This window comes from Cornus florida, unplaced genomic scaffold (genome assembly GCF_030987335.1).
Source record: "Cornus florida cultivar Cherokee Brave unplaced genomic scaffold, ASM3098733v1 CherokeeBrave_3.0.0_Hap2_Chr06, whole genome shotgun sequence".
Classification (NCBI taxonomy): Eukaryota; Viridiplantae; Streptophyta; class Magnoliopsida; order Cornales; family Cornaceae; genus Cornus; species Cornus florida.
In genome coordinates, this window is record NW_026775576.1 from 15,575,100 (window position 1) to 15,587,590 (window position 12,491).

Below are 12,491 nucleotides of genomic sequence, written 5' to 3' on the forward strand. Positions count from 1 at the left end.
ATTTTTTTTCTGTATTTCCAACGGTGTGCTCAGTTGCACTTGGATCTTTTTGGATAATTACCAGTTTACCCTTTTTACTTTGTATGCCTGTTTTTCGTCGTTTTGTCGTTTCTCCTTTGTCCGGATTCCGAATCATGCGATTCTTGAGTCCATCTTGATTGGTTTTTTTTATTATCTCTCCAACGGTGTGCTCAGTAGTATCTGAATCTATATTTTCAGAGATGGCCATTTTGCCTCTAGGTTCATTCTTGTCCGTTTTTGAGACGTCGTTTCTGCATTCGTTTTCATTGGGTTTTGTGACCTCATTGCGAACGACATTGGTGTTTTATAAATGTGTTGTATTCCTAGAGACCATTGTTACACCTTTTGCTTCCGCATTATGGATTCATCATTGGATTTACGTTAGGTTTGTCTTAGGACGCACTGGCCTAAAAACAAAGGCCGTCACATCAAGTCTCTGTTTCTCTTTAATCTCTAGCTGCCTTGTTTTCTCTTTCTCCATTTTTCTTACCTCTCGTGCCACTTGGGCATCCTGCATTTTTTCTTGACGACTCTAAAAACGGGTGGTGATATTATTAAATTTCGAAACAAATGAAATTTCCAATTCATTCTCTGAATTAATTTTTGCTCGACACTGCTTCGCCGCTTTTCTTCCTGCTGGTCTTTGTAGTTGATATTCTTCCACATCGGGGGAATCATTTTCCCCTATGTGTGGTGATTCTTCAGTTAAAGCTCCATCTGTCATGACTGCATGACTTGACGGAGTAGATGGTAATGAGTGCCCAACAGACTCATTAATGTCAAAGTCAAATCCACTCCTCTTCTTCGGCCCTTTTTTCTTTTTTCCTTTTCCTACTTGTTCGGTACAATGTGAATTCCATTTATTGTTATGCTTCAAGATCTCCCAGCAACTTTCTAACTTAAATTCATCACCTGTTTGGCTATGAAACAGGTCTTTAATTGCTATCATCTATACGAAAAAAATTAACAAAAAATTAAAAGCTGACTATTTAAATTATTTACGAGTTATATTTAAACAATAAATAACTCACCATATCATCATTGCTGAAGCCGCTGGGACGATTCATTTCTATGGTAGTCATGCAGCCGAAAAATTTGCTGATTTTTTGTTGCATCACCAACCAACGATTCATCAAACCTCCATAATTTCGCTCAGTTGGAACACTAATATGTTGTTTATATTATTCCAGAATTCGCTCCCATAAATTCTTCTTACTTTGGTCTGCCCCCATAATCGCATCAAAGGTAATGGACATCCATGCCCAACATAAAGCCTCATCTTCAGCCCTGGTCCAATTAGTAGGTCGGGTAACCGGTTGTTTTGGCAGGGGTTTTGAGTTACTTGATTGTGGAATACTAGTACCACTGTAATGACCTAGTCATTTTTCTTCATTTTCTTTTTCTCAGATTTTAACGGATATTTTTTTTCCGTTGTCTTTTCCTTTTTGGGTTCGGTTTTTTATCACTTGATGTCGTCTCGAGTACTCTGGAATGATTTCTGAGACTCTTTTCCTTGGATTTACAACTTCCTTTGGGAATTGTGTCATTTCCATATTTTATTTTTCCAAACACTATTCACATTTTGTCTTTTTCTCGTTTATCCTTTTTTCTTGCACAACCTCACTTTTTGTGCTCGGATTTGATTCCGGTTTTGTATGCATTCATGATATTTGATTTCCATGATAGTGGTATTTTTACTTTTCTAGAAAAGTATGTTGATTGCTTACTTCTTTCATAAAGGGGCATTAATGCATACTTTAGTGTAATTATTCTAACTTGTGGGGTTTTAGTGTAATTAAATAAATTAATTATTTTAATCTTGAGGACCATTTTGTAATTAAATTTAGAAGATATTTTCAAAAAGGACCTTTTTGTAATTTTTGAAAAGTGTGACAAGTGTCACACTTTCATTGGTCCACTTGTTGACATTTGTGTGGAAACACTTTAATGCAATGGATGATGACATTTGGAGGGTGAGGATTCACCCACTTGTTGGCTTAGGATTAGCCTAACTCCTAGTTTTGCTTTGGTATCTAGAGATTCAATTCTCTAGTGAGGTATTGATCTATTATTTTGAAGTATTTTTATGTCATTATTGAGTGTTTTACATGCATGGAAGAGAAGGACTTGTATTTTGCCCTTAAACTGTTTTAACTTGAAATTAATCTTGTTACATTAAATATAGAATATGAAAATATACTCAATTAGCTTTCATTTAGTTTTGGTTTCATGTAATTTGGATTTAAAATGAATTAGTTATGAATTTTTGAAGTTGCAAGCTAGTTGCTGGAAATTTGAAGCTTTTCCTTTTTGGTCCGAAAATGAATTTTTATATGGAGCTGTGTTACTTCAATTGCCTTGAAATTTTTACTGGAACTTTCCCCATGGGTTTTACACTACTCAGAATTTTTTCACAATTTTAGAGAATTTCTAAATTTTTTTAAAAATCCAAAACTATCTGCTGTCCATGTTTTTATTGTAGCTGGAAAACATATTTTTAGATGATTTATTTCACTAACCTTTTGACATTGGATCATAGCTTAAATTTTCAGTTTTACACTCTCATATATTTAGTTCCAAAATAAATTAGGTTTGCCCAATTTGGATGTCAAATAAATTTTTCATGAATTTTCAAAGTTGGAACCTACAGGCTGAAAATGTGTTTTCTGGGCAGAATTTGTTTCAAAGTTGTGGGTCAAAACTGTTTCAATTGGGAAAATATTTTGTTAAACTAAATTGATATTATCAAATTACAGTGTTTAAGCTTTCATTGGGCTTTGGATTCATTCAATTTGGTTTAGAATTGAATTTTTTTATGAATTTTACAAGTTGAAGGTAGCAAGCTGAAAAATCTGTTTTGCGGACCGAAAATTTGGGGCGATTTCATTTCGGTAGTAATTGGGATTTTCATTCCAATAGAGGTAGGGAATGTTTTAGGTTTATTTGTGTATTGTATTGTGTGTTTGCCATGATTATACAACATATATGTATGCCTTGTATCAAATCTAGAAAGCTAGTAATTTTTATTTCTTTGTATAAGATTTAAAATTTATGATGATGTATAACTTTGATTTGAATTGTAACATGCTAGGAAATTATGCTTAGATATGTTGGTTAATATATATTAAATTTGAATCATTGGATTAAGAATTACAACTTTTATTTAATATTTAACTTTAGTGAAAGTTTAATTGACATGGTTGTATCAAGCATTAAATCAAGTTGTAATGTGGTATTTAAATAGGCCTTGGCATGTTCTCTAACATAGATTAAATTGAGGGCATTTGAAATTGTTTAAAAATTTAGAGGAAATTAATTAATTAGCTTGATTAATTTTGTTTTAAGTGTTTTAATCACTTAACTTGTCATTTGATGTTATATATATGATGACCATGACATGTCTTTCAATATATATTAAATTGAGGTTATTTGGATTAACTTGAAATTTAGAGAATTTAACTATTTATGTTTAATTAAATTCTACTTTATTACTCCATGGATTTAATTGCATTTTGGAAGTTGTTTCTATATTTAAATCATGGATTTGGATTTGATGTATGTTCACTTGATTACTTTTGAGCATTGGATAACATAGTTGTTACTTTTATATTCATGGGAATATGTTTTTCCTGATTGAATATATTGTTGCTATGTGTAAGGAATTGCACACTTTGTATTTGACATCTTACATGCCATAGTAGTTGTGAATTTTGAGCATGTATTGTATAAGTTTCCAAAATTTGGATTGTGTTTAGTAAATAGTTGATATCTTGTATATACATGTTGATATATATACGTTGTTGCACAATTTGTTGATTTTGGAAACTTGGGGATGTCGTTGTTTGGTTACGGCTTGGACTTGGTTCTAGTACGGGGGATTGTCCCTCTATATAGTCTAGTGCGCATATAGGGAGGTTACCCATGGACTAGTAACCCTAAAGTAACTATGTTGTCGGTCTGATCCGGCGTGACGTCCTAGTATCCACTTTGTTTGATTTCGTATTTCATTTCAAGTTGATAACTAAATGATATCGTAACTTGTTGTTCCTTATTTGATTTCCTATTTTGAGCTTAAGATGTAGCTTTGTGAAAGCATGTTCATGCGTTGTATTAGAAGTTCCATTGTTGGTTAAATTGCATCGATATTATAATTTGTGTTTTGATGTTCAAATGTAGTTTAGGAATGACCTTATAGATTCATTTTGAACATAGACATTAGGTGGCATGACCCACACTTGTTGTTTTCGTATTTTGGATTTTAAGTTGAAGACTTTGAGAATCTATATCTTGTTGCCTTGTATGACACGTTTCCATATTGTTTGAATTGCATGAACAATGTGATTATGATATAAATGATCTAGGTAGCTTAGGATGCTCCCTGGGTCTCATCTTGACATAGACGTTAGGTGGCATGAGCCCCTTTAACATGTTTCACCATAAGGTGATAAAATTGTAAAATGCTAGGTCGATGCATGCTCATCTCCTACGAGTAGCTTTATGTTACTCACCCCTACGATACTGGGGCATATTTCAGGTACATGACTTAGGATTTGAAGATTCCATTGATCCTTGGATGGCTTACGGTTTCTAAGTTTCTATTTTATGCAAGTGTTAGCATAAAATGCCTCTTGTAGCCCTATTTGTTTAAACTTGTATTTGTTGATTCGTATATGTAAAGTGTACGTAAGTGCACTCTTTTCAATGTATTTTATATGTATGAGATGAGGCTGGAGGCCAATGACATGTATCTCATTTTCTATGCACTTTTGTTTTCAAAGTTTATTATGAAAATATTGGAAAATGTTAAGTCATTGCTTCATAACTTTCGCATCGGGTGTTGGAATTTCATATCTTTTCTGCCCGGACTCAGAATCAGATGATTCTTGAGTCTAATTTTGTTCATTTTTCGTTGTCCTTCCAATGGTGTGCACGGTGGCACCCTTTTCAGTGAGAAATGACCATTTTGCCCTTAGTTCGTCTCTTTTCGGGTTAGGCATTCTTGCTTCATTTGCTTGGCTCATTTGAGTTTCCGTAGCTTCATGGAGAGTCATTTTGGGGCCTTAGGGATGACGTACATCTCTTGAGGTCATTTGGCTTCTTTCGCTTCTGCATTTCGGGTCCGTTATCGGGTCAATTTCTGGTTCATCACTAACGCACCGGGTTGAGAAATCCGGGTCGTTACAACCATAATCATGATGAGAAGTTTGGGATGGTTGATAAGAAGGTTGGGGTGGTTGATGAGAAGGAAATTGAGAATCTCCTCCATAAAAATTGATATTCTCTTCGGCAAATGGCAAAAACTCATCGTTTGATGGGTTGAATTGGGTGTTGTAATAATATGAATGCCGAGGATCCATGGAATCGAAATGACTTTGAAAATAATAGCTAAGATTGAGAAAATAGAAGAAGAAATAAGTTGAATGGGAGATAAATAGAGAGGTGATGAGTGATGGTAGGAGTTGGGGTATTTAAAGAGATTTTAAAAATTTTAATTTTAATTTTTTTTTTTTGAATAAAGTTAAAAAAATTTGAATTTTTAAACTTTTTTTTAAAATTATAGCCGTTAAGGCACTGTTTGGTACTGTAGAAACAGCGCCTTAACGGCCAAATACACTATTTGGCCTACACATTTAAAATTTAAAGCAAAATAATTTTAAAAAAAACCAAATTTTAAGGGAAAAAACAAAAAAAAAAAAGAAGGTAAAATTTGAATTTTTTAATTTTTTTTTTTTTAAATTATAGCCGTTAAGGCACTGTTTGGTATTGTAGAAATAGTGTCTTAACGGCCAAATACACTATTTACCTACGCATTTGAAATTTAAAGCAATTTTTTTTTTTTTATATAAACCAAATTTTAAGGGGAAAAAAAAATGAAAAGGTTTTTTTTAATATATTTTTGGCCTAATTTTTTTTTTTTTTTTGACAAACAATGCCTAAACAATATATTTTTTATGTAATGAGTTTTATTTTATTTTTTTTCCAAAAAACAAAGATCTCTAAATAACCTATTTTTAGGTTTTTTTTTTTAAAAAAAATCTGCACTATTTGGCGCACTGTTATAAGACTTGCCACAAAGAGACAAAACCAAAGCAGCAAAATGGCACCGTTTTGGTACCATAAAAAACAAAAAAAAAATTACCCCGATCGCGGGCCGGCTCGCTAATTACCGCGAGCCGGCCCACGATCGCTATTGGGCCCCATTTGTTTTAGGTAGCCCGCTGGAGGGCCTACAGTGCAAATGCTCGCTGGATTTAGGCTTTAAAGAGCCCCGCTATGGATGCTCTTAGTGAGCGGGCCAATACTCCCTACTCCTGCCCTACCATATCACAGTGACATCCTCCAAAGTTCGATATTTTTACAAACCCCATCTCATATTTCATTAGTAAATAGTAATGTTGACCTCTCATGTCTGATTTTAACTCTATTGCCTTTATATCCACCAACCTTGTAAAAAATAAAAAATAAATAAAAATAAAAATTGTGTTTTAAAAAGAAAAGGGTAAATTACACTAGCCTTCTTTGAGGTTTGCCCTAATTGCACACTAGCATGTGTAAGGTATCATTCATGCAGTATAGAAAATTGAGCTTTGGAAAAGCCTAAGCGGATCAAGAGTGACTAGAAAAGTTACCAGATTGAGGGAAGAAAGTTGTAAGGGCAGGGAAAAGAATTTGAGCAGAAATGTCAGTGGTGCATAAAGGGAAATAGGGCTTCTGAAAAGCTGTCTCTCACGTCACCCGGTACCCCCACTTATAGGAGTCGTGTCATGTGCTAACACGTGCCTTAGCATAGCTTATTTTGTACTTGCGCCCATGCCCGCTAAAGTGTGGTCATGTGACCTTCCATATTTTTTGGTTTTTTATTTTTATTTTTCATATATATTTTATTTTAGGCATCGTTTAGCGTGCTGAGTGGGTCCCGGAGTTTATTTAGGGCATTCCTTTGAGTTTAGAACTCTTAGAAATGCATTGCGGTCCATTTTCCCATTTTTCAGATTTTTGAGCCGGGAGGTCCCATACAGGCCCTATGCCGGATTTTTCGTGCACGGTAATTCTTTTTGAGTCCAGATGCATTTTATAATTATTATTTGGTCTATACCTATGTGTTATATGTGTTTAGATATACATTTGTGGTATAATTGTAATTGTATGGGAGGGCTTTTTAGCCATTGTTACACATGGGGACCGCACCAGTTACTTCTTAATTTACATCACAATTGAGATAAAAATTTGAATGAAGGGCCATTTTCTACAATTTTTTCCTCTTTTTCCAGCCGTGGCTTCACTTTTTCTCTATATCTCTCTCTCTATACAAACCAAAGTTTTACATGTTTCAAGCCTTGATTTCATCTTCTTCCACTTTGATTTGCTTTTTACCATAGAAGGCAAAGTTGGAGAGCTTGACGAGAGCTTCATTTTGAGCTGAGCAAAGTTTCATTTGGGGGACTTCAGAAATTGGGGCTTTTACACATAATTGAGGTAGAGTAGTCTGATTATCATAGTCATTTAGTTTTGTAGTTGATTTCATGTTTTTTTCCCATCTCAAGTATGTTGATTTGATGTTATTTGTGTAGTTGACATTAAGGTTTCATGTATGTTGGATTTTCCTCCAATTTGCTAAGTTATATGTATTATTATAGTTTAATTTTGTGCAAATTGTGAATAATATGCTATCCAAAGTGTTATGTGATATTCAGGGGGAAAAAAAAAAGTGTTATGTGATATTCGGGGAAAAAAAAGTGTTATATGATAATTTCTATGACCATTTGTATTAGAAAGTTGTGGAAATGTGTTGATATCACATGACATTATGACCACTAATTAAAGATTATTGTAAGCATGAAATGCCTTAAGAATTGAGAAATTTTGATGAGAATGTGAATAGTCTATGTATGGGCATTTTCATCCACATAGCATTGATGGCATTTTATAAACATGTGAAGTGGGTGTGTAGAGATACATAAGTGGGAATGTGAAGAATTGGAAATTTTGAATTTGAGAAGTTTTGGGAAAAGGTTTTCTCACACCCACCATTGGGGAGGTACCTTTTTGTCGGTGGTGCTAATGGGTTAATAGGGACACTGGAGGTACCCGTGAGTAATTTAGTGACTCGGGCCCCAAATGGTAACTGGGAGGTACCTTTTTGCCAGAGACGATAACAAATTCTCCCTAGGGACGGAGGGAGGTACCCAAAGTTAGGCTAATTAGTATGGGTGTGTAATGCGTGAGTGTGTGTGTGAGGTGTGCAGTTGCATAATGTATTCCATGCATGGCATTACATTGAGTTGATGATGATGACATCTTAATGGTTTAAAAGGCATTGTGGAGTTTATAACATGACTCTGATACCCTATCTCTATTCATTATTGTGTAAAGCATGTAATTATCTACTTAACTCAAGGAGATGCCACTTAGGCAATCTCTATTAAGCCATTGTGCTCACCCCTCTACTTAACATTTTTTAGGAAATGGAAAGGAAGCAATGGATGACCCATGACCTCATCCATGATGCATTGATGACTTTTTTTGTCAACTAGATGTTTAGTCTATTTGGAAGCATATATCATTTTGTTGTATTTTGGACTTGTAATCTAACATGTATTTATTTTGCTACAAATTTGTATTTAATAGCTACTTGTATTCACTTTGAGGATAGAAATGGTTTTGAGACTAAGGTACTGTCTTTTGTGGTCTCATTAGGATTTTCAATCCCATGTATGTTTTAATGATCAATAAGCAATGTAATCGAAATCATTTTGATATATCAATACTATTTCATGATGTTGTCAATTAAATGAATGTATTTGGGTAGGTTTCATACCATATATAAGCTCACAAATGATCCAATGAGGTTGCCAATGGCCTAAAACAAGTAAACAGACCTTAGAGTCAACCCTAGGGGAAAACCGGTCGACGTGTAGCTTCCAGGCATCGACTGGTATCTCACATTTTTGGGCAATAGCATTTTTCACTATGTATGATCCTTACCAGCCGACATCTAAGGACCAGATGTCGACCAAATGACCTCATCGGTCGACATGTAGGCCTTTACACGTTGACCGAGTCCTGTAGTTTGGCAGTTGTTTTCCTTTTTCCCATTTTACCATTTTTCATCCAATTAATGGCATCATTGAGTATTGTTGGACCTAGTATTATGTATTAATTATATTTCAACAATAGAAATGACCTTATTACCTTCAGATGACCTTGGGTTTGGGTAAGGACTATGTTAGTGATTTGGACCCCGATTCGGGTAGTTACAGGTCATCCTCTCCACTAATGTCCCAAGTTAGTATATCTTCATTTTATATGACATACCCAGGATGTTGAGGCATGTGTAGTAGGACAGAGGACTTATCATAATGCCCACAGACCAATTTACGATGTCTCTGTCACTAACATTCACCAAGCAGGCCATGTGGATTGGCTAGGATGTGAGTCTTTCCTTTAAGCCTCTATGCCATAACAAACCCTTTTTCCCATTTGGGATCTTGACATGCCGCGACATTTTCAACACACCATGAATGCGGGTTGTTGAACACAAGCACTGTAACTCCCCTAATCTGTGTATTATACCATGAAAGTGATACTTGGTGGGATAATATAGTGCCGTAGAACATGTTACTATTTCAATGAGTATCACTAACATGCTCTGCTACATAGTCCCTGCTATAGTCGATACCTCTCGAGTGTAGCTCTCAGCCATGAGTTTACTATATTACTTGACTTCCTTGGACATTCTATATATCTGTCTTACGAGAGTCAGAGTAAATAGAGTTTCCTATCTTAGAGGTGTCTCCCTAAGTTTCAAATAAGTAATGCTTAACTATGACTCGTGACTGTGCTAATAGCTGAGTGTAATATATTACCATACCTAAAACTCCCCTCTCTAATAAGTTCACCAAATAAGAAGATAACATATGTACATTTTCAGTGTCCTTCACCAAGATTCTCCTTTAATCCTTCTTGGGAAGCCAAGTGACTTTGCAAGTAATTTATATTCTGGCATATGTGAAGTATAAGTTCCTACACACAACTTTAAATAATTGTCAAAAAATCTCATGAAGTAACCGAGTAAGCCCTTACCACACTTTTCCAATTCATGTAATATAATAACTATGTGACCCAGTGCTTAAATATTACCCACCATGTTTTATTAGTTACGTAAAGTACGATGTTTTACTACACAATACATGTATATGTGCGTGTGTGTGTGTGTGTGTATGCGCGCGCCCTTAATAAATTAAAAAGAAATTATCCAAAAACATAATTAAATTGCCCATATTGTTGGACCAAGAAGGGGGTGAATTGATCTTGTTACAAATTCTTCTTTAGCACAGTAATGATTACAATTAATACACATGTAATGAGACACAAGGTTTACAAGGAAAACCCTCTCAATAGGGAAAACCTTGGTTCTTACCTTCGGGCAATAAAAGCTCCTAATTAAGGGGGTAAAAAAAAAGTTCCATTAGTTATATGCAAGTAGTTACATACTCAACTGTCTCACTCTCTGTACACAACCTTATACAATATGAAACACTAGTTTTCACAGTCTTTACGAACACACTAGCCCCACTAAGTGCACTCTGTACTCCCCATATCCTAAGCAACCTTACTTGGACCCTGTAAGCTCTCACAACTCACCAAATGCATATAAAAAGATGTATTATAATAATACTCAAGCTATTACACAATATAAGAATGAAAAACCAGCTCGAACTATCAATATATGATACCCCCGAATTTCAGAACATGGGTTAATCAAATCCGCGCACAAAATCAGTGGATATCAAAATAATTAAAGTATTTAAGCAAGCAAATATTACAAAATTGAAATAAAGAATAAATAATACACTAAAGAGAAACTAATAAATAATAAATCCATTAATAATTCTCCAATGGTTACAACTCGGGAATCTCGTAACTTAAGGACCCCTTAACCAAAAGTCATTATCCAGAATCCATAATTAAATACTAACGTCAAATAAAGTAATAATATCCTACTTTGAAATAAATTGAAAGAATAGATAAGGCCTCCAGTTACGGATTCTCAACCTTGAGACTTGGACCTCTAGTAACCTGAAAGATAAAAATAAAGTAGGTCAAAGCCACAAGCAATTTCTCTCTACCAAGCCTCTGAAAACCAATAAACAAATCATCTATACCAAAACCAACCCTAATAAAGTTTTAACTTTAATGTACGATGATACACACATGTATAAATATTTATATATAATACAATAATCCTATCCATTAATAGGTTCATTAAATTGTCAAAACCATTAACCAATGATTAATTAATAATCATACCTAAACCAATCCACCAATATATATTTCTTTTAAAAAGAAACTCCTCTAACCTTAATTCCATCCTAGACAGTAATTTAATTATTTAAGCAATAAATTACAATTAAAGGAATAATACATTAAATCCAAAAACCAATAATGATTTTTAATTATTTAAATCACATATTCAATATTTAAGCTTTGACAAATCGTCCACGTCTCTACCAATAATATTGTAATGGCCTTGGGTTTAGAAACCCGGTCCGTCAATAATGACCTGAAAGTTGACCCGATAACGGATTCGAAATGCGGAAGTAAAAGAGAAAAATAAGGTCTCTAGAGATGTACATCATCCCTAAGACGCCAAAGTGACTTCCCATGAAGCCACATAACTAAAATGAACCAAATGCAGAAGCAAAATTTTGAAAATGGGTAAGTACAACCCTAGGGGTAAAATGGTATTTTAACATAAAAATGGGTACTGTCGTGCACACTATTGAAAATACAATAAAAAATTAATAAAGTTAGACTCAAGAATCGCCTGATTCGGAGTTCGGATGACAAAGATATGGAACCTCGAAGTTTTGAAACAAAAACAGAAAATAAAGTGCTCCCAGGGCATCAGCGATTGATCACTGGATTTGGAGATCGATTGCCGAATCCATGAAGGATTGCCTGTAGCCCAAAGCATAATTTAAAATGTGAATTGCTAGTGCGATCGATCGCTGCCTCGGTAATCAATCGCCAAAGTCTGCGAAGGATCGCAAAAGGCCACGATGGATGAAAAAGTGCTGCTGCGATGGATCGCTGGGTTCAGTGATCGATCGCCAAATCTGCGATCCATCGCAGACAGCAAAGTTACACCATTGAAAAAAATTTGTGAGCAACCCCTCCCCCTACCCCCCAAAAATATGGTTTCCTAAATGACCACGTCAAAACCAAATCTTATTTTTTCACATGCAATGCCCAAAATGCCCTTATGTGTATACTTTACAAAAACTAAAAGTACTCATTGCATAAAATTAAGGTGTTTGGCCCTTGGCCTCATATCATACGTATGATCGAAAAGAGTCTCGAACTGTGTACTTAGACACATTTTACATACTCCAAAATGAAAACGGCATGTCAAACCAAGCTATATATTACAATTTCAAAAGAAAGCAAAACATGCTAATACTTGCATG